Below are 25,873 nucleotides of genomic sequence, written 5' to 3'. Positions count from 1 at the left end.
CAGCTCCAGGGCAGCAGAGACAGCTTTTCACACAAGAATAGTCCAAAGTTCTTCTTGGAATCAACAGGCATCAATGCTGAGAGCTTGTCTCTGCCTCTGGCTTTGGACAGACACAGTCCTTTCCTTCCCAGAATAGTCTCTGCATGCATTTCAGAACTGAAAGACCAAAATTGGGTTGGGATGCAACCCAACACTGGAGATTTGAGAATCTCCAAAGAGCTACTGCTGGGACAGATGAGCTCAGCACTCAGCCAGCAGGAGAGCAAAGGAAAAGGGGGTGCCCAGAGGAGCCAGATGGGGATGAGAGGAAGCTCCCCACCTCTTTGAAAAGGGTCTAGGAGACCAATAGGAGCGGGAAAACAAGGTTTGAGATTGTCTTTTTGTTTGGTTGGTTAAACTCTGTGAAAAGAATGAGTTGTCAATGTAATTTTTTATTCATTTTCTTGGTGCTTTCCCAGACCAGAGCTCATTACAGCAGTCCAGAAAGTACCAGCAAGAAAATCTTGAACACTCATCTCAGACAACTCTCATAAGAGTGAGGGTGAGTTGTAGCTCAGGAAGGACTGACAGCTTTGGTCTAAGCTTGCAAACCAACTAACATTTGCAGCCTAAAGTCACTTCCAAAAATATTCAAAACTAGTATCCCCCAGAGAAATACCCCAGACAGCAAGGGAAGCAGAGGAGAAAATAAACTTTCAAATACAGAGCTCTAAACTGCCTCCAGTGGGGTTTTTTTTCTAGATACTTTTGGATTTTCTGGATATGTGCACAGCTACATCCCATTATGCTCCGTTATAACACATCATTATGGCACAAACAAACCCTGTGCCTCCAGCACAGTGATGGAAGAGACCTGGCAGATGGTCCAGATCAGCAGAGATAAGACTAAACTACTACACAGGTAAGGCACCTGCCCAGGGCAACGATGCAGTTCCCTGCCAACCTGCACCTCACAGCTTCTGTTGTTCTCCTTCCTCCACCCCCCCTTTTTTCCTTTTTTTTTTTTTTTTTTTTTTTAAGAAAATGCATGTATATCACTCAAGGAGGTTTTCCAGTGCCTGCAAATGCTAATTGCCATGGTTTGTAACATTCTGTACCCCACTAGAATTAAATGGCAACCCAGCAGCTCTGATGATATCATGGTGAATGATTTATCCGGCAATGTAGCACATTCCTGCAGTGTTGCTTAAGCAATAGGGCACAGGGAGAACATTTGAGTGATTAGTTTGCCTCTAGTGTGGGCTACAGTCAAAGGTTAATGGCCTTGAGCATCCAAGAAGTTCAATTAATGCCTTGAAATGGACTAGCTAGAAGGCCTGAGGCTGTTATTAAATGGAACATTAACACGAGGAATACTATTTCATGCCTTTGCAAACATGGGTAGAGTACTTCTCACACCCAAAGCACTCCAGTCATGTTCTAAATCAGCAAGCACCTGAAGAACTCTTTGTTGAGAGATGGGCCCCAAATGCATTATGGACACACACTTCCACCCTCATCACAAGCTTGAGCTGTTTAGAGAGCAGCATTTGGGTGAAAAGGCTTAGAAAAAGCTGTGGTTTCTGGCACTATCAGGAAGCAGCAACATGCAGTTTTATACCACCCCTTCTACCTCTTCAGTCTCCACTCCCACCAAAATGCCCAAAAGTCTGAAGTGATCACAGAGAAAAGTCCTTCTCAGTCCTCCTGGAAAAGGTAAAGAAGTGCTGGCACTCCTTGAATTAACTTGTCAACTTCAGCACAGTTAATGGCTATGGGAACAAACCCATCCCGTCCACCACAAAAGTTCTGTCACATGGACTCATGGCTCTGCTGCATCCTCATCATACTGCATGTGAGGGGAAGAAATGTGAATGTCAGTAATTAAGAGCTACTTCAGCAGGTGATTTATTAAAATGCTCTGTCGGATCTCCTATAAATCCATCTAAGCAACCCATCAATCCTTCCAACTGATGCCGTCAACAGTCATAGCCCTCCACCCCCTCAGAGGAGGGCAGGGAGAAGCAGCCAGCACATTCAGAGGCCACAAGATGCCCTCTTAAGAGATTCCACTACTATGGGTGGAGCTAAGAAGAAACCTTCAAGGACACTGACTTGCACAGGAACAACCCACTCCGTCAGTGCCCTTGAAATCTCACATGTTGCTCTGCCTCTAATTGCCCAGTCCCAGCTTCTTCCTCTGAAGGAGGCTGATGTAAGGCCCTTTCTCTACAGGCTATCCACCCATTTTTAGTTCACTTATAAACCTTAACCTACAACACCTTCCTGGGGCCTGGACCAAACCAGCTGTGATGCAACAAGGTAGAAGCATGTCACAGTACAACCAGGCCAGGTTTGCTTTTCTGAGGCTGCCCATCCCAGCTATAAAACTCCCTCCCAAGACAAATTGGATTAAGCTCAGATCAGATTATGCGAGAACTGGGCTGTGGGGACTTTTCACTCCAGCCTTTCTTCAGTAAAAAGAACTCCAGAGGCTCAGCATGACAACAAGAGAAGAAAAAAAGGAGAGAGACCAAAGCCATGAAGAGAGAACTGGGCTCCTGGGGAGAGGAGAACAAAGAGGGATGAGATGCAAGGTAAATAAAAAGGCACAAGGGCTTAGTTGTGACTTCAGAGAGAGAAAGTGGGGGACAAGAGGTCAAACTTTCCACTAATTAACCTTGTCTCAGTAAACCTTGAAAGCCTGCAAGCACCCCAGTGACTGCAGCATGGGCAGTCAGGTCTGGACCATCTTCATCTTTGAAACTAAGGATGAAAAAAGGGACAGTTCCACCTTCAGATCTCAGGCAGTTTGCTATGCTACAGGTCTAACCTGAAAATTGGAGTTTGCTGTGGAATCTCCCCACAGCATCATTCAAATATGTAAGAAAACAGTATTGTCAAAACGTGCACCTGCTCCCTGATCCAGCAAGGCACAGGCATACGAGCTCACCTTTAAATACAGGACACTGTTAACCCAGTGTGACTATTCACAACCTGAAATCATTAATCATTAAGCATTCGCTTAAATACTTTTCTGGATCAGGAAAAGCACAGTCATGGGTGTCCTCAGGTTGCACAATTAATTGAAGCAGTACCTGGTTCTGTCAATGCTGTTGACAAACTGGTAAAAATCATGCAGCAACTAAAACAAACGCAGAAGACTAATACATAAAATAAATTGAACATCCATGTCATGTCCAGCGTATATATACAGAATACAGAAAAAGAGTGATTACATCGCTGCTCTCAGTGGATAATGGAAAAATAGTAAGCCTGGTTTGGATGTTCTGGCAAGAAAAAACACGGTGTGACTGCCATTTAATGCCTTTACTTGTTGGCAAGAGAGTCCAAATTCTTGGTGTATTAACATTGAAAAAGCATCATAGAAAAAGTTACTTTATTCAAATACTGCCCAGACAGCTTTACTCTGATAAAGAAAACCAATCTCCACAGCACATCTGTCTTCTAATGTACCCCATTAGCATAGAGGATCCAAAAAAACACTGGGAGATTCATTCAGAGCTTCTGCACACAGACTACAGGGAGATTTTTTTTTCCATTATTAGTGCAGTACTGCATTACAATCACATACACCTGGAGTTACTGCAGTATAAATTAACTTTGTCAGAATTACCAGGAAGATCTACCACTGAGCCAACCTCATGAGCAAAACTGGAGAGTCCCCTTTTTATCAAGCTTCTGTCTGGAAATTTTGCACACGTTTTTTCCTCCCGCTACAGAATTTAAATATAAATTTTTCACGATTTGGGGAAGGCAGAGTCAGCTCTACCTAGCCCCTAGCACACAACAATCTAAATAATAATCACAGCAGAAAAAAGAACATATCTGTATTCCCATTCTCTCAGTATGAGGTATCAGTGATTGAGAACTCCTGAAAAGCCCTTTTTGCTTTCCAGTTCAGTTTGTATTTGTTTAAGCCTAAGGCAGACAAACACAAGACAAGCCCCCAGGAATCCATAACCACTCTGATGCTTCTGGGTTGCAGATCATCTCCACTGCCATCTGTTTTCAGTCACTTCCAAACAAGTTCTGAAGAGTCAATTGTTTTCTTCTAGGAAAAATAAACATGCAAGCTGCTATTCACCCAATTTCCAGCAATTTTCTGCTGTGGGTAAATGTAGCTTCAGATTTTAGAACTAAAACTCATTCTCATCCAAGGAATTTTGCAATATAATTACCTCATTTTTACTGACTTGGATAACTGTTGCCCTTTAAGAAAAAACAAAAAAAAAGAAGGAGGGGTGTAAAGTCTACAAGACTAATTCCTCCTCCTGCCCCTTTGTTATAAAACCTTGGAACAATTGACAGTGATTAATCTCACTTGATATTTCTTTCATTCTCTATTTGTTGATTTAAAGGCGTTTTATGACTGATTGTTTTCAGTTGCCTGGACAGCTGTCAGATCTGTACTGTGGTTTGATTTGGCTTTCAGGGAGCAAAATTATTATTTTTCTTATTTTTACAGCTCCAACACATAGTGGCTGACGGAGGTGGCCCGTCAAAAACCATATATGTGAAACCAAAACTACCTCCAGATTGAGAGAAGATTGTCTACAGATTCTGCAGGCAGATTACACAAGCAAGATGTGGAAGGCAATAATACAGTAATTTTTTGCTTTATCACTAGTTTTTATGATGCCCAGCTTGCACATTGAGTGCACATACTCTCAAATACAGTGGCAAAATCCATCCCCAGGTGTAACATCAGTGGCTTTACAGGAGTAACTTTGCCCTTTGGAGCAGCACTGGCAGAGCTGGTGGGGAGCTTGCCTGGGGGCTGGAGTGCTCCAGTCCATGAGGTGTCCTAGGAAAGGCTGTGCTCAGTGGAAGGAGTGTGAAACAGGCTCTAAGTTTCTGGACCGCAAAATGATGACAAAATAAGACATAAAAGAGTCAGCAGAACTCAGAAGAGGGTACTAATTCTGAATAGCTCAATATACATAATTTTCAACCTCCTGCCTCTAAGAGTGACCCATAGCCTTGACTCTGAACCTTCCTTGCCCTCAGTGTTAGCCAATCTTCAATATTTCAAATGTCTTCCATTTTACCTGCATCTCACAGCTGTGTCCTTCCTCTCTTTCCTGACTCTTCACTTCTCTCATGGTCCACCTACAAACACATCTAACACCACTTATATGTCAAGCCTGGCTCACGCTCACATTTCTCTGATTCCAAACTAAAACCTCACCAGCCACTGTCTCAAACAAATCATGGAGAAAGAGCAAACACCTGTCAAGGTTCCTCCTCCAAATTATGTAGAATAAAGTTTTATGAAAGCAGAAATCTTCATTATTAGACAGTGCTTTTGTTGCTTTCACATACAACATTCACAAGTTCTCCTTGTTTTCAGAAAGCATATGAAAAATCAGGTTTATTCTGGAACTGCAGGGATCTGCATGGTGACAACTGCTTTTCTCCATGCTCTGCTGCACTCATCTATACACAATATCGGGGCTAACAAATGGACCAAAAGCAAAAAAAATAAAATCAATTAGACCTAAAACAAAAAATCCAGGCTCTTTTCAGCCTCAAAAAGAGAAGGTTTCGGGGTGACCTAATTGTGGTCTTCCAGTACCTGAAGGGAGCCTACAGGAAATATGGAAAGAGACTATTTCCGAGGGTCTGGAGTGACAGAACAAAGGGAAATGGCTTCACACTGACAGACAATAGGTTGAGATTGGATATTAGGGAGAAATTCTTCCCTGTGAGGGTGGTGAGGCCCTGGCACAGGTTGCCCAGAGAAGCTGTGGGCACCCCATCCCTGGTAGTGTTCAAGACCAGGTTGAACAAGCCTTGGAGCAACATGGTCTAGTGGAAGGTGTCCCTGCCCATGGCATGGGATTGGAACAAGATGATCTTTGAGGTCCCTTCCAACCCAATTCATTCTGTGATTCTATTATTCAAAATTTACATGCAAGCTTAAGTGTATGGAGAGAGCAACTGACTGCTATTGACTACAGTTTGCTAAAATGTAGGCACTTTTGCACAAAAGAATGGATGCTCTTACTGTCATGGCATTTTACTGGACAGATTATGTGATCTGCTTAACCTATCTTCCTGTTTCTCCTTGTGCAAAAGACTGGGAGAAGGCTACTCCAAGCCAAGCATTAGGTGGTAGTGGCTTAGAGACACAGTCACAGTCCCTTTTTGTGATCTATTGCTCCCACTGCCCAAAAGTCACAGCACATAAAACAACCAGAACAAGTGCTCAGAAATATAGTGAAATTAGGGATGGGACTCATTATTTTGCATACTTCCTACAAAGAAAGGTATCTCCAGTTCTCTTCACCACCTTGAGACACCTTCTCCTTCCACTGCCCCCATTACTTCTCAGGCTCTCTCCATTAGTATTCCTGTTTTACTGCCAGCTCTCCTAAAAAAAAAAATTAAATAAAAAATAACCCACACAACTCTCTTTCGGTTGCCAGATTATTATTCACCGTTTCAGCCCATTCTGAAGCATCTTACATTGTTTAGATGTGATGCCTCTCTGGTTTTCTCCTTGAGGGTCTATGGCCCTGCTACTCTTCTCAAGCTTCACACTTATATTTTTCATGGAGATTTACTTTTCCTCATCTAGTCCCTTCCTCCACAACACACTGCAAGCAGTGGAAACAAGCCCCACATTATGCCCTGAGAGCCTGCTTATAACAATAGATTTGAGCTTGTTTTGACTAAATCACTCATGCAAACATCTTCACTCCTTTGCTTTCTAAACCATGGCCATAAATTTTTGGGAAAACAGCACAACAGTTGTATATTCACATCCATGCCCTCATTAGCTTCTCTAACACACTGAAAATACGGCCCATCAAGTCCACTAGGCCACATTTAATCAGGCACAACACAGATCTAGCCCTACAGACTAGGGATGTTTTCCCCACCCTGACACACATACAGACCTTTTAATCCAACTGAAAGGTCTGGGAATTCCTTTCCCAGTTCCACAAAACCCACTGTGTTCCTTTCCCCTCCATCCCCAGTCATCTTCTTAGGGTGCCACCTTCTGCAGACATGTATTCCTGCTGCAGCAGTGCTGCTGCCTTACAAGTCACTTGGACACAGGATGAATTGAGACCATCCTTGAACAAATCCCCATGGTGTTCCCATCTCCTCTGCTTTCCACCACTCTGGTCTCATTTCTGTCATCTGATTCCTCTTTATCCACATGGCCTGTTCTCATACCCATTCACGTCACACATTTAAGAAGGTGACAAAGAATGTCAAATGTCTTTATAATCCAGCTAAACCACATTTACTGCTTCAACCACCAGCTTAGTTCACTGTTCTCCTTTTAAACAAACACAAACAACTCCAGACGATCCAGCAACAACGAAAACAGGCGGGCAGCAGAGTAATACATGCTGAAACTCAGCATGGTCCCCCATCAGGGGGAAAATTTCGAGTGCTTTAACCATGACAAGCAGCACCACAATGAATCAGTGGATATGACGGGTCAGCCTCTTGGCTGGTGCAGCGCCAACAGCTTCCACAGGGGTTCATCAGGCATGAATTGGCCCCATATGTGAAAACCCTCTACAATTTGTCCAGTTTCTCCCATCCCTGTGGAGCAAAGTCTCCATATGTGAGATCCCACAGAGCTGTCAGCCAATGTCACATTTCAATAAAGCAAAAACAACCAGGGCTGCACAAACCAGCGAAGCAATCCCATTGCTCATGAACTGGCAAGTGACCTACATTGGCAATGCTTTTGTTGATCACAACCCTTTCTATGGAACAAAACATAGGAACTATCACGCCAGAACCGACTCAGTGATCCATCTTCTCCTTGTCTCCTGTCTCCAGCAAGGGCCAACACTGATGCTGGAACAGAAGATTAATAAGGGATCCACAAAGCCTGCAAGGCACCTGGGTTGGTTGTGCAATGCTTTGCCCTTGACCCAGGGAAAAACTCCACTGTTACATACAACTGTGCAATATGTTATCCCAGATATGAAAGACTGTCAGGGGCTGTCAAAGAAACATATGTCAAAGTCAGAGGATTGTCCTTTCTTCTTGTCTCTTTATTTTAGCTTGATTAATATAACTGAACATCCCCTTCTTAAGATCAAGTCTTTGACTTTACAAATAATTTCAACTTTGTGTCAAAAAGTAATATTACCATTCTTACCCATATTAATATCTTTTCTTACAAAAAAAGTAGTTTCATAGTATTATTATTTAAACCTTTCCCTGTTTCACAGAGCTCTAATCCCTTTCCTTGCCTATTCAACATCAAGTTAACGTTGATCTATTCAATCTCTTTTTAGATAAATTCTCTCCCCCTAGACTTCATAAACTTTTATTATTTTCTAACTTTATTCCACCTTGTCTTGGACGTGATTTATATAGTTTGGCTACAAAATTATTTAGCTCAATCCTAAACCAAGATTGCATTTTCATTCCTACAATGCAAATAAATAGATCAGGTGAAAAATAAAAAAAAAAAAATTAAAAAAACTGAAACAATATCTTATGGCCTATTGTATCTGAAGCAGAGTTCAGGGAAGTTGTTGAGATGATACTAATGGCTATAAAATGAACCATATCCTTTCTAAACTAAGATTTATTGTAAGTACAAATCATGCTTCATTTCTAAAGTGAAGATTGTGATCAGGGGACTGTTTTATTTGTATGTCTTTTTGTGAATGATTTTGCAAGTATTAAACCAAAAGCAAATACAATCTGATCTATTAAATCTTCTATTTTTCCTATCCCTGAAACAAGTACTTTTTAAGTGCAGTGCCTGTGAGCCTGGTAGAACACGCCAACATGAAGAACTTTTAAACTAATTTAGAAACAAAGTATAGACACTTTTGGTTTAAGCTACTAAAAATAAAAAACATTTGGCTCACTCACTTTATATATTATTAACACTCAGAACATCTCCTGATTACGGAGACTGAAGCAGAGAGGGAAAACGTCTGCATCCATCCCCAAGCTGAATATTTTCTGAAGTACCAACTGCCAATTCTGGCAGCCTCACCACCCTTGTTAGGTGATAAATTAATGCTCGCGCTCCCACTGTGCCCTTGCCAAGCAGGCAGAGCTCCAGCCAAAGCCTGGCTTGTCCAACCGGCACCCACCCTCTAGTGGGATGAGGGGAAAGTGCTGCTCCCGAACGGGTTCATCCTGCTGTAACACTGAAAGGACGTTCATTTAAGATGAGCACACCAAGATCTATCTTTCTTTACTTCTCTCTACCCTGCACACACTTGTTGGATCATAAGGCACGTCAGCTTTGAAAGATGATTACGGCCCTGATGAGCTTCACCAAGAAAATTCAGGGGTAATCTTTTCTTTACAGCTCTGCCTTGTGCTCTGCAGAATCAGTGCCATTTTAACTACACTTCTATAGGTGACTAAGAAGTGATAATCCAGTGAATTAGTGGCTGTAACTATCATTCTGTATCAAAAATAGCATGGCCAGCAGGACCAGGGCAGTGATTGTCCCTCTCTGCTGGGCACTGCTGAAGGCACCTCAAGTCTTGTGTCCAGTTCTGGGCCCCTCAATGCAAGAAAGACATTAAAGGGGCTGGAGCATGTCCAGGGAAGGACAACAGAGCTGGAGAAGTCTGGAGAGTCAGTCCTGTGAGGAGGGGCTGGAGGGAGCTGGGGGACTCAGCCTGGAGAAAAGGAGGCTCAGGAGGGACCTTCTCGCTCCCTGCAACTCCCTGACAGGAGGGGGGAACCAGGTGGGGGTCAGGCTCTGCTCCCAGGGAACAAGGGACAGGACAAGGGGAAACTGCCTCAAGCTGTGCCAGGGGAGGTTCAGGTTGGACATTAGGAAAAATTTCTTTATGGAAATGGTTGTCAGGCATTGGAAGGGACTGCTCAAGGAGGTGGTGGAGTCATCACCTCTGTAAGTGTTCAAGGAACAACTGGATGTGGCACTCAGTGCTCTGGTCTGGTTGACAAGGTGGGGATTGGTCACAGGCTGGATTCAATGGAGGTCTTTTCCAACCTTAATGATTCTATGATTATACCTTTCTCTTGCTATAAGGAAACAAACAAACACACAGGCAAATATACATGCCTAGGGAAAAAAAAATCCAGACCATTTTTCTCTATATATTAGATAATACAATTGACTGCAAAATTAGAAAAGTGGAACATTGTTGCTCAATAACGAGCACCACAGTTGTGGCTCAACCTGTGAAAGTGCAGCAGAGCTGTAAACAGGTTTTAAACCACAACCAAGGTTAGCTGTACTAAATATAACAAGCAAGCAGTTCTTAGACCAAATCACTCTTGAAAATGTTTGCAGCAACTGAAGTCCTCATTCTAATTCCCACAGCCAGGGAGGAGACAGAGAAAGATGCTTTGCAAGGGACAGGCAAGTAGGACAAAAGGTGAGAGCAGGGTGCTTCCCCAGCTAGAGAAGACACAGCCCCCCACTACCTGGGCACGAGGTCAGCAGGTCCAGTAGCCACAAGCAGGGTCAGACAGACTCCAGGGACCCAGCAAATCCAAATCAAGCCAGAAGGTCCAGGCACAAAACTCAGTACAACAGCCCCACACCACCAGGGGCAGAGCCTAAATGCAGCTCAGGACCTGTGAGCACATGGTGGATGGGTGCTCAGGTAGAGCCAGTCAGGGCCTGCTGGCACCTCCTGAGGTCTGGCAAACCTCTTTATAAACCCAGACTAACAACCCCTATTGAATTCAGGTGAGTCAAATTAGGTCCAAAAGATGTAACCAAAGATTTACAGTGAAGATACCAAGTGAAAAACTACTAAGATATATATTCTGTTCTCAGATGTGACTGCACAGTTAAGGAAAAAAATAAAGCAGCCAAGACCACTAAAAGCAAGATGGGACCTGAAACAATTGAACAGGACTGAGGAGAGTATGATCCTTTTCTCAACATGATGCAATCAGCAGCCTCCAGCAGCCTGCAAGACAGACTCAGGTCTAGAATGGAAACAGCGTGAGGTGAAGGGAGGGGGGAGGGAATAGAAATAAAGCCATCTTTCATGGATCACATGGTCCCATCAGGAAATATGGAAACCTCTGACTTGTCTGGCTCTCTGTCTCTCCCTCCCTATGGGTCTTCTGCAGAAAGCATAGCCTGTGTGCCCAGGAGGTGATGAAATCCCTAATGCTGTATGGCATATGGGGAATTTGAGGGATTGCAAAACAGGATGTTTCTTGGAGGAAATACAGTCTCAACAAGCAAAAGGTTCAAGTACGGTACATCTCACCATGATGTAAGAGCTTGATTATGCATCTCTCTTAAAGCCCAGCTTAGGGTTTTAGTTCTAGTAGAACTAATGGGCAACACCTGCTGCGACGAAAACAATTTCCGTCCCTGAACTCCAGCAGAAGTGTTTATCTTTTGAGTCAGAAAATGTTCCTCTAATGTCTGAACAAGACTCCAGGGACAGGAACATATGCCCAGAACTGACGTTTCCGCGCATTAGATAGCTTATAAAAATGAGAACTAGAAAAACCTGGTATCGTCAGACATCTTGTCCAATAAAGTCATTAAATGATAAGTACAGAAAGGTTCCTCTAACGTTTCCTGTCCCTGCCACTGTAGTCGCAGTTGCTCTTTGTAGAGCAGAAACAGAGGCTACCGAAAAAGCTTGCTGGCATAAATTGTGAGTTCAAAATTCGGGGCTTTTCCAGACCTGTCCCTGGCAAAATGACCATTGGCTTCAATGGAAACTTTACCCAAATATGGGCCTCAGGACTTGGGCCTCTTAGTTTAAGTTACTAATTTTATTATTAAAGGTTAAACAAAGCTGTTGACAGTACAAACTACTTTCTTACGTAAGCAGTGAGTGTGTCAGATATACTAGATAAAACAATACTGCCAAGGCAATATAGGTTATGGGTAAACATCCTTTCACAGAACACACTGCTCTGAGTCCCAAGTTTCACCCTTTTCCTCAAGCAAGACTCCCATTTAAACCAACTGGAGCTCAGTGCGATTGGGAGGCAGAGTCAAGCCTAAGGAAGGACCTCGGGGTTCAACCATGTTTGCTACAAGGGCTTTGAGAGACTGTAGCTGTTGAAAACACAAAAGCTCTACTTTTACAGAATAAAACCTGTGAGCAGTGAAAGTTCACCAAAAAACACATGGCTTTGTTTTGCACTGAGAAAGGAAAAGGCACATGTCCCAGGCTTGATCAACAAAGCTGAAGAGAGGAGCATTGCTTCATTTTGAACTTAGGGGGACTGTTTGCCTAGACTGTTCTAATGTCCTAGAACTGATAAGAAATGTCCTGCAGATACAACTGCTGTACACATTCATTATGCAATACCCATTAAATACTACAACTGCAAATTAGATGTCTAAGCCATCCTCTTATACACACACAACCCTTAACAATAAACCCCTTGATAATAGTGATATCAGGGAGCATATGTTGGGCTTTCCTCCTTTACTTTCTGCTCTGATGTTCTTTATCTAAAGCTTGGACACAAACCAGAGACTTGTTTTTCATTCTTGACCAAAAATAATAAGAGCAAATGATATGACATTTAAACATAATAACCATCCAGTTAAAGGCAAAATGTTCTCTGTTCAAAAAACACTTTATTGGATTGGTTATTAAATGGCAACCCAAAATTTAACTTCCTGGAAAATCTACTGTTGTTTAATGAAATTGCACTGTCAGAGTCACAGTTAGTTCTGTCTTTAATAACAATGCAACAGACACTGAGAGAAATTCCTGTGGTCGTCTGTCCTACTCAGATACAGTTATCATCTCATAGATCATCAGCTGTACAATAGTCAAGGGTGTCGCAAAGTTTTTGACACAGTTAACACATTAACACATTAGACAAATTTAGGACTTTGGCCAGTTCTCACCAAAGCCAATGGAAAACTCCAACAGAGTTGTACTGGGCAGAGGGATGGTGTCACACTTAGTGTCAATCATGTAGGAAACAAGACAATCACAGCAGCTCTCTTCTGACATCAGCGTCTGCCTCTACTAGAGGCTTTGGCAGAGCCTCAGGAAGGACTGGCTCTCTGTCTCCAGCTTTTTTAAACAGGTTTTTTTTTTTTTTTGGCATAGGGCACTCAAAAGGACATTGTCAAGGTTCAGAGAACTAAAATATAAATAACTTTAAATTTCATATACTTTTTAAAGCATGATTTTATTTTTTACCCTTTTGCTTTACCCGATTTTTTAAAATAAATAAGCAAGAAGTTCTTGCTTGACAGTGAACCCCACAACCCTATATCCCAGGCCAGCTCTGACTGTACTATTGCAGTGTGGTCATCTCAGGGAACATGCCAGTGTATCTAACCACAGAATGTATTTTCTGAGCAAATGTTTAGTAAAACCCACATAATTTGCTGAGTAAGAGTTCACTGAGATTGATCTGTTCAGAAAAGGAACATCACGGATGAAAACATACTGTTCCTTTACAGTCACAATACTAACACAGCAATAAACACAATCTCCCCTGACAAATCAAGCTAAAAATAACAAAATCCCTGTGCAAATGGGGCACAGAAACGCCAGAACTCCCAGTTTAAAATAAAAGGTTTTTAAAAGTTACAAAATAGAAAGAAAGATTTTATATCAGTCATTATAGCACTGATTCCTACTGGGTTGACGATCCAAATGATTGAGTGGGCAAGAGAGCCTGATCCTGGAAATAAGCTCACAGAGACAAAAGTAAGAGTCTAAATCCAAGATAATTTTCCAATTTTGTACAATCAGGGCTACAACAGCAGAAGTAAACCTGTACATTTTCCTATTAATATGGAAAAATATTAGCCCAAGCCTGAAGAGGCAGAGAGAGAACAGACAATAGGTGTCACGGAGGACTGAATGAAGCCTCTCCTCCTTCCTTTCTATACTTCCCCATCCCTAACCCCTCCAAATTTGCTGCTATCCATGACTTCATGGTTTAGCACATCTGCAGAAGCTGCAGGGACAGGGCTGCTCTGTGGCAGCCCAGCAGGGAGTTTCCTGCTCTCCATCCCCCACCCGAGAGCTTGGCAGAGGCAGGAGCTGTGCAGGTGGAGCAGCAAGTGGGCAGCTGAGTTTGGGTTTCCTGTGGCTGCACTGCTCTCACAGATGCTGCACCAGAGTCAGCCCTGCTCCCAGGCAGGCTGTGGCACGTTCTCTTGTGCACTGCCTGGACTTCAGGGGACTGTCCAAGCAGCAGGTGTAAGCAGGAACATGCTTCCTCCCTCCAGCACACTTTCCTCAGCAGATGGTTGCTGTGTTGCATCTGTTTCTGACAGAGTTCTTTGCTTTGGGCCTGATTCAGTACTTAACAGCACTTCATTAATCTCCTGTGAGGAAAGGCTGAAAGAATTGGCATTGTGCAGCCTGGAAAAGAGAAGGTTTTGGGGAGACCTAATTGTGGCCTTTCAGTACCTGAAGGGAGCCAACAGGAAAGATGGAGAGACTATTTACAAGGTCCTGGAGTGACAGGACAAAGGGGAATGGCTTCAAACTGACAGAGAGCAGGTTTAGATTGGATATTAGGAAGAAATTCTTCTCTGTGAGAGTGGTGAGGCCCTGACATAGGTTGCCCAGAGAAGTTGTGGATGTCCCGTTCCTGTAAGTGTCCAAGACCAGGTTGGACAGGGCTTGGAGCAACCTGGTCTAGTAGAAGGAGTCCCTGCCCGTGGCAGGGAGTGGAATGAGATGATCATTAAGGTCCCTTCCAATCCAAACCATTATATGATTCTAAGTTGCTCTGAGAATACAACCTGTGCAAGCACTACCCAAAGGATGTTGCCAGTTTCGTGCTTCAGAGCCTTCAAAGGAAACTGGTGGAAAAAGATGATAAACAGGTAAATGGCTACTTAGTAGGCAATGATCCATCAGGATCAGCTGCATAACACCAGCACTCATTATCAAACTTTGCCCAACATAGTATGCTTAACCCCAAGATTTAAATCACTACAAAAATTATCTGTTTTAATAAGGTGGAAATGTGTTGTGAGGAACTGCTTTTTATTTCACTGTAAAGAATACAATCTACTTCTTTTTTAGCTGCAATTCATAGAAGACTGCCTGGTTTACACTGGAACTGGGGAATGAACATTCCCTGCAGTGTGTCTGCAGAGGGAAAGAAGTTATTTCTCAGGAAGGGCCAAGTTCAGGATTTCAGCCTGCACTTTAAGCAGGGGCTAAGAGTAAAGTCCTGCCTGCTGGAATTGTGAAATCTCTGTAAGCAAGTTTATAAGCAAGTATTAGTACAGCTGGCAAAGGTTTTCAGCTAGGAAAAAGTTATTCCACTGGTGAAGACGTGCAGGAGGGAGCAGATGAACTGAAGTCTGAAAAAGCACAGCAGATGGGGGCTGTGAGGACTGGAGGCCTGTTGAGAAGCCACTGCAATATTCATGAAGGATTTTAGGTCTCCTTATACCAAAATACTTTAGCAATAGCTATTAGTAAAATATTTTTTTTCCTCTGTTCCCTCCATGGACTTGAGTTTTGCAGACAGCTACAGTGAGAATGGCTTGAAATGCCAGACAGAGGGAGGAGATGGACCTGGCACATAACACAATGAGGAGACTGGTTTGGTACGTCCTGATGGAGCACTTCAGCCCAGCAATGGATTTGGGAAACGGCTTGTACCGAGCAGAATGCAAAACCCATAATGGGAAAAGATACCTGTTCTTACAAGGGCTCCATTAAAAAAGCTTTTGTGAAAAGTCAGGTCATAAACAGCTGACCAAAGGAACTTGCAAATCTGCATTGGTGAAGAAAATGAAGGTACAGAATGAACCTAAATTAGCCACATTCCCCCAGGGAAGCAGAAATGGGGGTCTTATTAAAGCACTGACTGTTAATTCCCATCTGTATGTAATTTCCATTCCTATCATCTGTGTAGAATAAAGCCCTTCCAGAAAGGATCATTAGTGAACTGGCTAAAAACTGGAGGAGGCCCAAGTGCAAGCTTGTGGTAGGTGTCCCACAGCTCAGAGGAGACCGTCTTGTTCCCACATGGGTTTGGGGCCAGATGCCATTTCTAGGCAGGACAGAGGAAAAGGTCACCAGTGACAGGATTGCCCAAGTGTGGGGAAACCACATGGGGAAAACTAGAAGCTGCTGAAGCAGCAGAGTGACCATCAGCAACTGTCCCCAAGGCCCAGGCAAAACACTGGCCACTCGGCTGCCATCAAAGGTACAACAGTGGCAGCCTGAAAACCACACTGCTGATCAGGAATAACTGTGGTCCACAGAAAACGTGCATGGCTGAAGTACATGGGAACTGCAAGAAGTAAATAAACTATAATTATCAGCCACATAAGGAGAAATCCAGCTCTTAGTGAAGTTTGTGTCTGTATAATAATATATTATACATATATATAAATAAAATTATCTCTGTCTCTAGTGCTGTGGGGTTCTGGGTGACCTCCACCTCAGCTACCTGTTTGCTTACCACTGTGAATTATAGTTAAATTAACTGAGAAAGGTGTTGTTTTGGAGGGGGTTCATCTCTCTGTTAACTGTGCTAAGTTTTCTCCTGGACATTTCCAGTGGATGGGAATAAGAACAAGTGCTGACTCTGAGGGCAACTCATGGTTTCCCCACTGTGACTCCAGGGTGAAGAGATGAACTTCTCCCCATGTGGGCTCTGAGTAAAATTGTGGTGAAGCCTGTTCAGGAAACCCATTCATGATTCTCCATGTGTTTGTGACATTTCTGCTGACTGGCAGGAATCAGCTGTTCCTGCTGGACCAGTTCATGCTGGTCCAAAGACCAAATTTTGCATAAGAATGACATAATCAAGTAGTGTCTGGTGGAAAGTCACGTCACAGGGACAGAGGTCAGTGTACCTGGTGTCACAAGAGAAGAGGGTGGCTCTGAAATAGCTCAGTGAGGTAAAGGCTGGCAGACATAACAGCAGAAGGAAGAGAAAGGACATAATGTGGCTCTCATGAAAGGCTAGTCCCTTCTCCAGAACTGAAGAAGTTGTGACACAGCCCTCATCCGAAATGAGACTACACTTAAAACAGAGAGAGCTCTCCAGAAGCTCTGTCATCATCACACTGGTCAGATGGCAGGAAAAGAGAAAATCACATCCTGGAGCACAGCCAGAGGCAACTACCTAAACTGCCCTCAGCAGACCCAACTGCAGCAGTAAGAAATGCCAAGAGGCACTTGGGCACAAGCACTGTCTGTTGAAACCTTCATTTCCAAACAAACCCACTGTTACCCCGTGTAGCAGCACCCAGGACAGAACACCAAGAGTGAAATACGTTCATAGTTTAAATACGGTGCCATCAGACTAAAGCAGTACCCAAATCTCAAAGTACAACAGTGATACCCCAGTCCACTGAAAGTCATTCAAACCCATAAATGTTCAAGATGTACATCAGAGAATGACTCACAGTCTAACCCAAGATTTGAGAAATGAAAACATGCTCACTTAGGTTATGTTGTTTCTGCCTTTAAAACACAGAGAGAATTTTTGATAGGATAATAATAGACTCCAAATCATTTTGATGAGACAAAAGATTAAATTTTCAGGGACTAGACATCAATTTCAGAAAAATCATATCCTCCTGGCAGGAGATTTAATCATCTGATTATTTCAGGAGATGCACTTTGGCACAGTAAGGTGATGGAGCTGTTTGTAGGCTCCAGGAAATTGTCCAGATTTTCTCACAACTTCACAGAAGAGGCATAGAACTATTATGTCAGCTAACAGAGATTCTTGACTGGAAAAAGGAATATTCAATGCATTTTAGACAGTTAAAATCACCTAAAATTAATCCTTTCTCATGTATATGAATTCAAAGGACTTCAAGCTGATCCAAATCACCAATCCATATTCTCCTCTCTTTTGTTAGGTCTGTTGATACACAAAATATAACTCAGACTCCCTGACTTATTCTTGTGTAACACTATCACAGGACCAGTTTGAATCAATTCTCACTGCTCTTTAGCCAGCTGAGGACACCTGTGCTGAGTGCTGCTTTCCAGGCACACAGTGAGGAATGTATATGGACACACTATATACAGATATGTACATCTCCAGCGGTTCCCTCTGTACTTTCTGACGGGACCTCTGGTGCTGGTATCCCACGGTTTCCCTATATAACAAATCCTACCCAGCAATGATGGAACTGAACAGTCTGTTTTTTGCAAATACAAACCCAAAGATTTTGTCCTGCTTAGCACATGGACCCTGCCACGCATGTACATTGAAACAGAGGCAAGTGCTGAGGGAACTCCGTAACCCGCCTAGGCAGATGCAGAAAAGAATTTGGAAATACCCCAGTGTGTTCCAGCAGCCTATAATGGGAGACTGGCTGTGGAAGAAGAATTGCTGGTATGATCTCAGGACTCAACCCACTGTAGTCAGACAGTCTGCCCACAATGATGGGCCCAGCCAAGACAATACGAGCTCTATACTCACTGATAATCTAGACCCAAATACAAACAACATCACCATGACTGGCTACACCACTCAAGAGGGCAGATGAACATGGAAATGTAAGGTAGATAGCAGGCTACCTGGTCTTCTAGGTTCAACACCAGTGAAATTTCTTTGCTGCTTTCAAAAACTCCTAATGGGGCCAGTTGAAATGATGGATGTAAACAGCTCCTCCAGCCACAGGCAGTGCCGGATATTCCTACAAGTACTAAGCTCCTGTGGGTATTACACAACTGCCTCTATTCAGGAGGCTAAAAAGAAGTTCAGTCCTGCTTGTATATGCTGGAATCATTACATACAGTGTTCCCATAAATCATATAAATGAGTATTACTGTGTCACTCGTTCGGACGGTTGCTGTTATTATTGAAAAACCTCCTGGCAATCCAATCCTAGTGCCATCCAAGCCGAGGTTGGCCTCAGTGCAATTTGTACTGGTCTCAAGTCTGTGCCCTGCAGTTTCCCCAAAAGACTCTCACAGTGTCAAGGCTGCTGTGCCCATTCTCCATCATGTTCCCCCAGCCAAGGGTGAGACAGGTTGACATGGAGCCCTGTCACCAGTCACACACCCCGGGGAGCTGTGTCCCCCTCCAGTCTGCTCTGCACCACTGGGGCAGGGTCTCCTCCACATCCGAGCCACAGACAGCCAGTTTTCCACTTGGGATGAAACACCTCATGTGTCACAGGAGACTGGGGAGAAACAACCCCAGCCTTCCTGCTGGGGACATTATAGACACAGACTAATCTCACCAGACACTCTCAGGGCACCCAGAAAAGCTGCTGGTGAAAGAAGACACAAAAGCACAGGCAGCACTTACCTCGGCCAAAGTGCCATCAGTTATCAGAACAGACACTGGACTAAACATAGAGACTTGAACAGGCACAGAGGAGTCCCAGGAGGCAGCAGAAGATCATGGACACCCTGTCTGTGGTCTTGTTCTGCACATTCCAGCCTCAAGTCAGCTCTGTCTGAACCTCTTACCCACACACTAATTTATTCCTGTGGATTTTCAAGAAATATCAAGTCTAAAACAAGATGTACTGAAAGTTCAGTACATGGTATTAGAGCTAGCATCCATCATGTCAATTCTGCCTCTCCAGTGGATTCGTTCTGCTTGTTATTATCATCTGACTATATTCATAAACAATACCCTTATGATTTTTTCCATGCCTATTTATTTCCTCAGTCATTGACTTAGTTTCCTGAGGCTATCAAAAAATTACATATAAATATTTATATAAACAGATCTCTATTTTGAAATGCTCCCTAGCTACTTCTAAATGCAATATGACATCAACCAAAAATCAAAGCATGTTTGGCACTATGGAACCCACTACTGGCTATGAAAATGGGTGTAGCCAAAATAGCCCCAGGAAAAGACCCACCAAACCCATATACAGAATATATTTTAGTAAGTATGGGGTCCAGTCTAGGTCCATAGATGGGCAAAACTGTTAAGCAAGTGGAAGAATGACTGCAGGAGGGGACATCCCTGCACCAGTCAGACATGCAGTTAGAGTTGTACAGTACTGCATATGGTACCACAGCTTATTTGGAGGATAAAAGAATTGAATTGCATTCATGGACACATTTCCAGATTAAAATCTGATTGCACTAGGACAGAGAAGACAGCAAATATTATCTCTGAGGACTTTTCTCACAGAAAATAGCATACAGCAATTCTTCAATTTTGGGTTATAGAGTAATTTAGAATAAGGAGAATAAAAACCAAACAAACTTCTGAAATAATCCCTTTGCAGTCATGAGAAACTACCATGTACGGTCCCACGCTGACGAGCCCAGCTATAATCCAGTCCTAGCTTTCTGCTGACTAGCTGAGCTCTGGTGGTTTATTATGTCAGTGGAACCCCTCAAAAGAATTATAGCCTTTTAGTCAGCTCTGAACCATGTGTTATTATGAATACTAAACTGGTTCAAACAGTCTATTGGTCCTGCTATAACGTTAGACAAAGTTTTAAGTAATTACCTATCTCTTCAAAGAATGTGTTTTCATTGGCGTCAGATCCCGCTGAAAGCAGGCGGGAACATTTGTGGATACGCTGTGCACAGTGTCCCTGGAGCAAGCACATGGCAAGGTATAAACACCAGGACAGAGCTCCCGTCACCACAGCACTGCAAAATAAAAGGCTTCCACTGCAAGCACAATCTAATCTTAACTACTCATAATAAAAACACATTAAATGGCGCTCAGAATAAACACAGATACGGGGGATGCAGGCAGCATGTGCATCATAGTGGCAAGTTACTGCAAGTTACATGGTGGTGAATAAAAACTAAGGTTAACTTGAAAACAGATTTCAGCTTTAGCCCTGCAAAACAAAGGCCTCAGGCAAGTTCCTGCATCCAAGTGGTCCCAGTGGTTGAGTCGCTTCCACGACAGCAGCAGGACCCTAATTTGCATTTTAAGTTGCCCATTCCAATATTGGCAACTGGAGCAGGACTACGACTCCATGACTCTGATCACTACATTGAGCCCTGGTTTTCCTACACACTGTCTGCAAGTCCAGCTCATAACTCTGAAATTTTTTTAGTCTCCACTGTCTGGGCTTGACAATTAACTACTTAATGAAAAGTGCATTTGGGGGCTTTTTTAATGTGAATTTCAACTCACAGTACTTATTATTCCACAGGAAGAATACAAACCCATAAACTGTGTCATGTAGGTCCTCGATGCAAGAATCTCAAAGCCAACATGGTTTACAGGCTGTGCTGTGTGTCAGAGCATCTACCAGATCACATATGAGTGGAAAAAGAGGTCCCACCAGGCAGTTGCATTTAGGCCATGGGAACAGTTGGACCTATGGGTTAGTTCTTGTCTGAGCTGACTGAGAAGTCCCAAAGCAGTGGGAAGATCCTCTACACATACGAAGTGCAATGTGGTTATGAAAGGCCCACAAGAGCCCAAGATTGGACTGCAGAGATCTTTTCTGTCTCACTGCTCTTACCTGCCCCTCAGAATTGCATTGAATTTGTTGGGTTCGACATGAAAACAAAACCTGACCCTTAATTTCAGCATCAGCTGTTGGCTGAAGTGAATCAGTGGGGCAAAAGCACAGGAGAGGCAGGGAAACACCCCATTTGGTGTGTGTTTGCTGGCATCTGCATGGCCATTCCCAGGAGAGGCAGATCTGCTGTCAGTCCCAGGTCAACCCAACTGAGAGCCAGGACCGGCGGGTAGGGCAATTTCGGAGCATTATATTGTTTGGACTCTGATTCTGGAATCACTGTACTCTGCAGTCGTGCTCTGTGGGCGGTGACTACAGTGCTATAATTACCACTATAATTACATTGGCATGTTTCCTTCTTGGCGAGCCCCACGGAATTACAGTCCCGTTACCTGACCTGGGTTTCTGATAGTCCCAGTACAATGGGCTGTAGCAAATTTCTTTTGGTCCGGCCACAAGCTGGTAGGGTTAGTATGAATTGGAAGGCCAGGAATGCCAAGATAGTTTTTTTCCAGAGCAAAAAAAAAATGTTGTCAGCATCCACTTTGACTGCAAGTATCACTTGTGGCTCCTTCAAGAGGTGAAGTGGAGAAGGAACAGAGGAATCAGAACGTTGGAGGAATCTGGCACTGCAAAGGAGAAGGACACCTTTGGACTAGAAAATCTCACCCATCTTTAACTTCAGCCTCAAGTAACTGCACTGTAAACACACATAAGCTGGGTGTGTCTGATAAATATGTCAGCCATGACACTTAATTAAATTATTTGCGTTAGACTTTGGCATAATGTTGTAGTGGTAATTCTCATTTATCCTGTAGCTACTGCTTCGGGACTTGGTGGGTTAAAAAACTCAAAACCACCTTGTGTTCACCCAGTTCACCTCTGGGTTTTGATCCTGCCCATAATGAAGCACGTGTGAACCTCGAATCACGTAAAACAAGGACATGCTTTATGTACCACGTGGTCTTCAGATAGGGGACCCAGAGAACTTTTTTCTGCTCTCTGTGAAGGCATGTTCTTTCCCAAAATCAAACAGGATTCCTGCAGAAGAGCTGTGGTGAGTTTCCACGCTCCTCCAAGCAGGATCCAGCACTGCAGCCCTGGGTCAGGAGATGGAGCTTGCTGTGTCCCAGCAGGCCGTTGTCTGGATGAAACCAGAGACTCCACTGCAAATCTTTTGCAGATTCTTCTTTTCTTTATAGCACACAGGGGGATTTGGTTTTGGTGACTTTGCTGAACAATTCTCTGAATCAAGGCTTCTTATTGAAACTCTTTTCTCTAGTTTCTGATGTATTTTTCTCCCTGCTGATTTGGACTCGACCTGGGAATATGGGTGTTACAGCATGTTCAGCACTTCTCTGTGTCAAGCTGCAGCTGACTGAGGTAGCCACTTCACACAAGGAAATTATTTGAGGTTTTCTGAGAGCCTCTTGACAGTAGGTAAAGATTGTTTCAGCTTGTGGGAGTGCCAGCTTCAAGTCTTTATAACCTGAATGACATGTAATGTCATAAAAACTCCTGCTAAAACTCATTCTATCCTTTCAAGATGTTAATTTTGACGTCAATGTCTGTCATTTCAACCATCAGAGAGCAGCTCATCTGGATAAGAACCAGCAAGTCGGAGATTGCCTACAAGTATCTCCTAAGAGTCCCTTCCTATATAATTTTAGCTAAGATTGTAACTCTCCATGTATTGCAGATCTCTTCCCCATTCTCTCAGGGGGAAAAAAATGTACTACTGTGAGAAAAAGGGAAAAATAGATGCTTTTGGCTAAAGCTCTTATCTAGTGACTAAGCAGACTGCAGTCTGATATGTCTCAATCTGAACAACCCCATTTTGATGACCCTGTCACACATAATTAGCAACAGAACTTCCATTTTTCTTTAGCTAGTGCAGTAGTCACAGAAATCCTGACTGTTGGGCATTATCTGCCTTATATTATTTGCAATTGTATCACATTTTTGTTTATATCCACAAGTAATAAAAAACACGCATAACTTTAGTTTGACTTAAAGAATAAAGTAAATACATAATTCTGGCAAATTGTTTGGAATTATAGTTTAACAGCATCTGGTTCAGATATTCTGTAGTAAATTGTTGGCACTGACATTGCCACATTTTTTTTTTATTTGAACCAAAATGTTCTCAGAAACATGTGTTTTTCGTCCAACTTCCATGTAATCCATTTTATGACGGCCACAAAGCTTACGAAGGTTGAAACTTAAACTACCTGGGCAGAAGGGATTGTTTCTGGACACTCATTACACAGCTGATTAACTGAGGAATAAGCAATTCTGGCATGCAACCTAGCATGTCGGTTGTTTTGGCTTTTTGTCTCAAGGAGTTGTCTTTCTTGAAATACCTCCCCAGGTACAATGTGTACATTCCACCCTGTTTTGCTCACAAATTACAAACCTGTCTTTTATGTCAAGTCCAATATAGCTGCACCAGGTTTTCTTATTCCACATTAAAAGTAACCAATTACTTGAGTAAATACCTGTTTTAAAAATATCTCAGAGTGGTTTCCTGCTGCTCTAAACACTAAAATATTCAGCAGCATTTCTGACTCATATAAATCTTTCAAATAGTTCATATTTTATCAAAGAAGTCAGACCACCATTAAACCTGGTGCATAACTCATTGAGACCATTTCTCAAATACCTGAGTTTTATACAACCAATCAGGAAAAGAATGGCTGTATAATTTTCAATCTAATTAGCTCTGACTTTTCTTGCATTTCATTCTCTGTGACTTTATTGTCAACTTCTGCTTGTTCATCATAAAAACTAGTTACCAGAGATTCAAAAATACTAAATCGATGATGAGAGGGGAAAAGTGGCTTAAAATACAACCTTTTGAAGCTTCCCAACAGACCTACATTTACTGAGCCTAACAGGTTCTCCAGTGTCAAATCCCATTTCAGTCACTGTCAGCAGCTTTATTTGCACCATTCGAGAACTAACTTGTGGGAATTAAATCAACATGTTCCCAGAGCAGGTCCCACACCAGAAGGAACCAAGTCCAAGAAGCAGCTTCCTTCGCTCTCCTGACCACTTTCCCAGCAAGGCTTTGCAGCTCTGGGCTCGCTTCGTAATGATGTGTCATTTGCAAGTCAGCACCTTGCACTAAGCCCCGAGGTGGGGAAATTACCCAGGAGAAGAGGCAAAAATAAATTGCCCTGTCTTGCTATTTTTTCAAGTCTGATGAAATCCCATTGCACTGCTGGGGCTGCACAGCACAGCTTACTCTAGCTCTACTGTGAAATGTGTTTAGTCACAGATAGAAAACCCTGAATCCAGACCTTGGCACACCTTCCCCACAGCATCCTCTTCCCTTTTGAAGTCATCGGCCTCTCTGTCCTTTGTAACTGGGTGTGCTCGCTCTCTCCTGTGCGCTGGAGCCTCTTGCACAGCATTCCTCAGCCTTCACCTGCCTGCAACGGCCTTGCAGGGACACAGCCCTGTTAATAGTCATGAAAGCAGCTCATCTCCCTAAAGACGCCAAACAATTAAATGCTTCCCATTTAAAGGGAGCTGCAAAATGCTCACGCCACTGCCTGATCATATGAAGTCTTAATCAAACTATGAAACACTTTCAAAAAGTAAAACGTATGTATGTTAGCTGAAGGGAACTCAGAGTGTAATCCTGAAAGCCAACAGGGGTTTAAAACTGCTGGAAGGAGTTGTGATCCTCTCTGAAGTGTTACTGCTCAACACATCATTAAACGCCTCGAAACCGGACACCGTCCTGCAATCAGGCACCCGAGTCCACGCAAGCTCCCTGCATTGGAGCAAAGCTGCAGGATCAGTGCCTCGGTGCCTTGGGATTCAGGCATCCCAAGTCCCTTGGAAACCAGCCCCTAAATCACCGGAATTGGTAACATCTATAAAATTACCTTGGCAGTGATCACACTGCCAGGGAGCGAGTTACACCACGCTCCAAGAGACGCCAGATTTGCTAGAGCATGACTTGTGGATCACGCGCGTTTTCCCTGACAGCACTCACCTTTAAAATGCAGGCACAGCTTCCTGCCTCGCTAAGGAAAGGATGAGTGGGACCAGATCCTCTAATCCCAGGAGCACCCTGACAAGTGACCTCGAGAGGGAAAAGCAGGGAAAAATCCTACAGCTCTGAGTGCCACCCTCCACCCAGCTATGTGTGCTGAGCAGGAGGAGATGGGAAATGCTCAACGTGCTGACAGCCAGCAGATTTCTTCCCCAAAGTGACACGAGCAGGGGCTATTTTAGGCACGGTTTTAGTGAGGAAAAGATGTTAAAATAACCTTGGTTGGAGAAATTAATACAATATAGGCTGAAGAGGAGGACAAGCCACACTAGGGCAGCCAGGGCTGCGTGGTTCAAAGGACACACTCTGGGAAATTATGAGTCCCGACCAGAGAAGCCAATCAGAGGGAGGGACCCCGGGTCTGGCACATGGAGGATGCACAGAATCCCTTTAAGTCAAAAGGGCAAAACCAATCCAAAAACTGTAACTTTAAAAAGAGGCAGAAAGATTGATGAGGAATGGCTGCAGGA

At 43.3% G+C, this 25,873-nt stretch overlaps 1 long non-coding RNA gene across 1 annotated transcript; it reads left to right on the top strand.

The window, feature by feature from the left end:
* The first annotated feature begins 2,341 nt into the window (after nucleotides 1–2,341).
* Nucleotides 2,342–4,692, top strand: LOC113967434. The gene is made up of 2 exons (XR_003534169.1): nucleotides 2,342–2,576; nucleotides 4,469–4,692. It is a non-coding gene; the product is annotated as an uncharacterized LOC113967434 (long non-coding RNA).
* Nucleotides 4,693–25,873: the final 21,181 nt, after the last annotated feature.

Source organism: Neopelma chrysocephalum, unplaced genomic scaffold (genome assembly GCF_003984885.1).
Source record: "Neopelma chrysocephalum unplaced genomic scaffold, ASM398488v2 Primary Assembly neopelma1_63, whole genome shotgun sequence".
NCBI classification, from domain to species: Eukaryota; Metazoa; Chordata; class Aves; order Passeriformes; family Pipridae; genus Neopelma; species Neopelma chrysocephalum.
The sequence above is the reverse complement of the archived record's forward strand: the minus strand, read 5'-3'. Positions and strand labels throughout refer to the sequence as shown.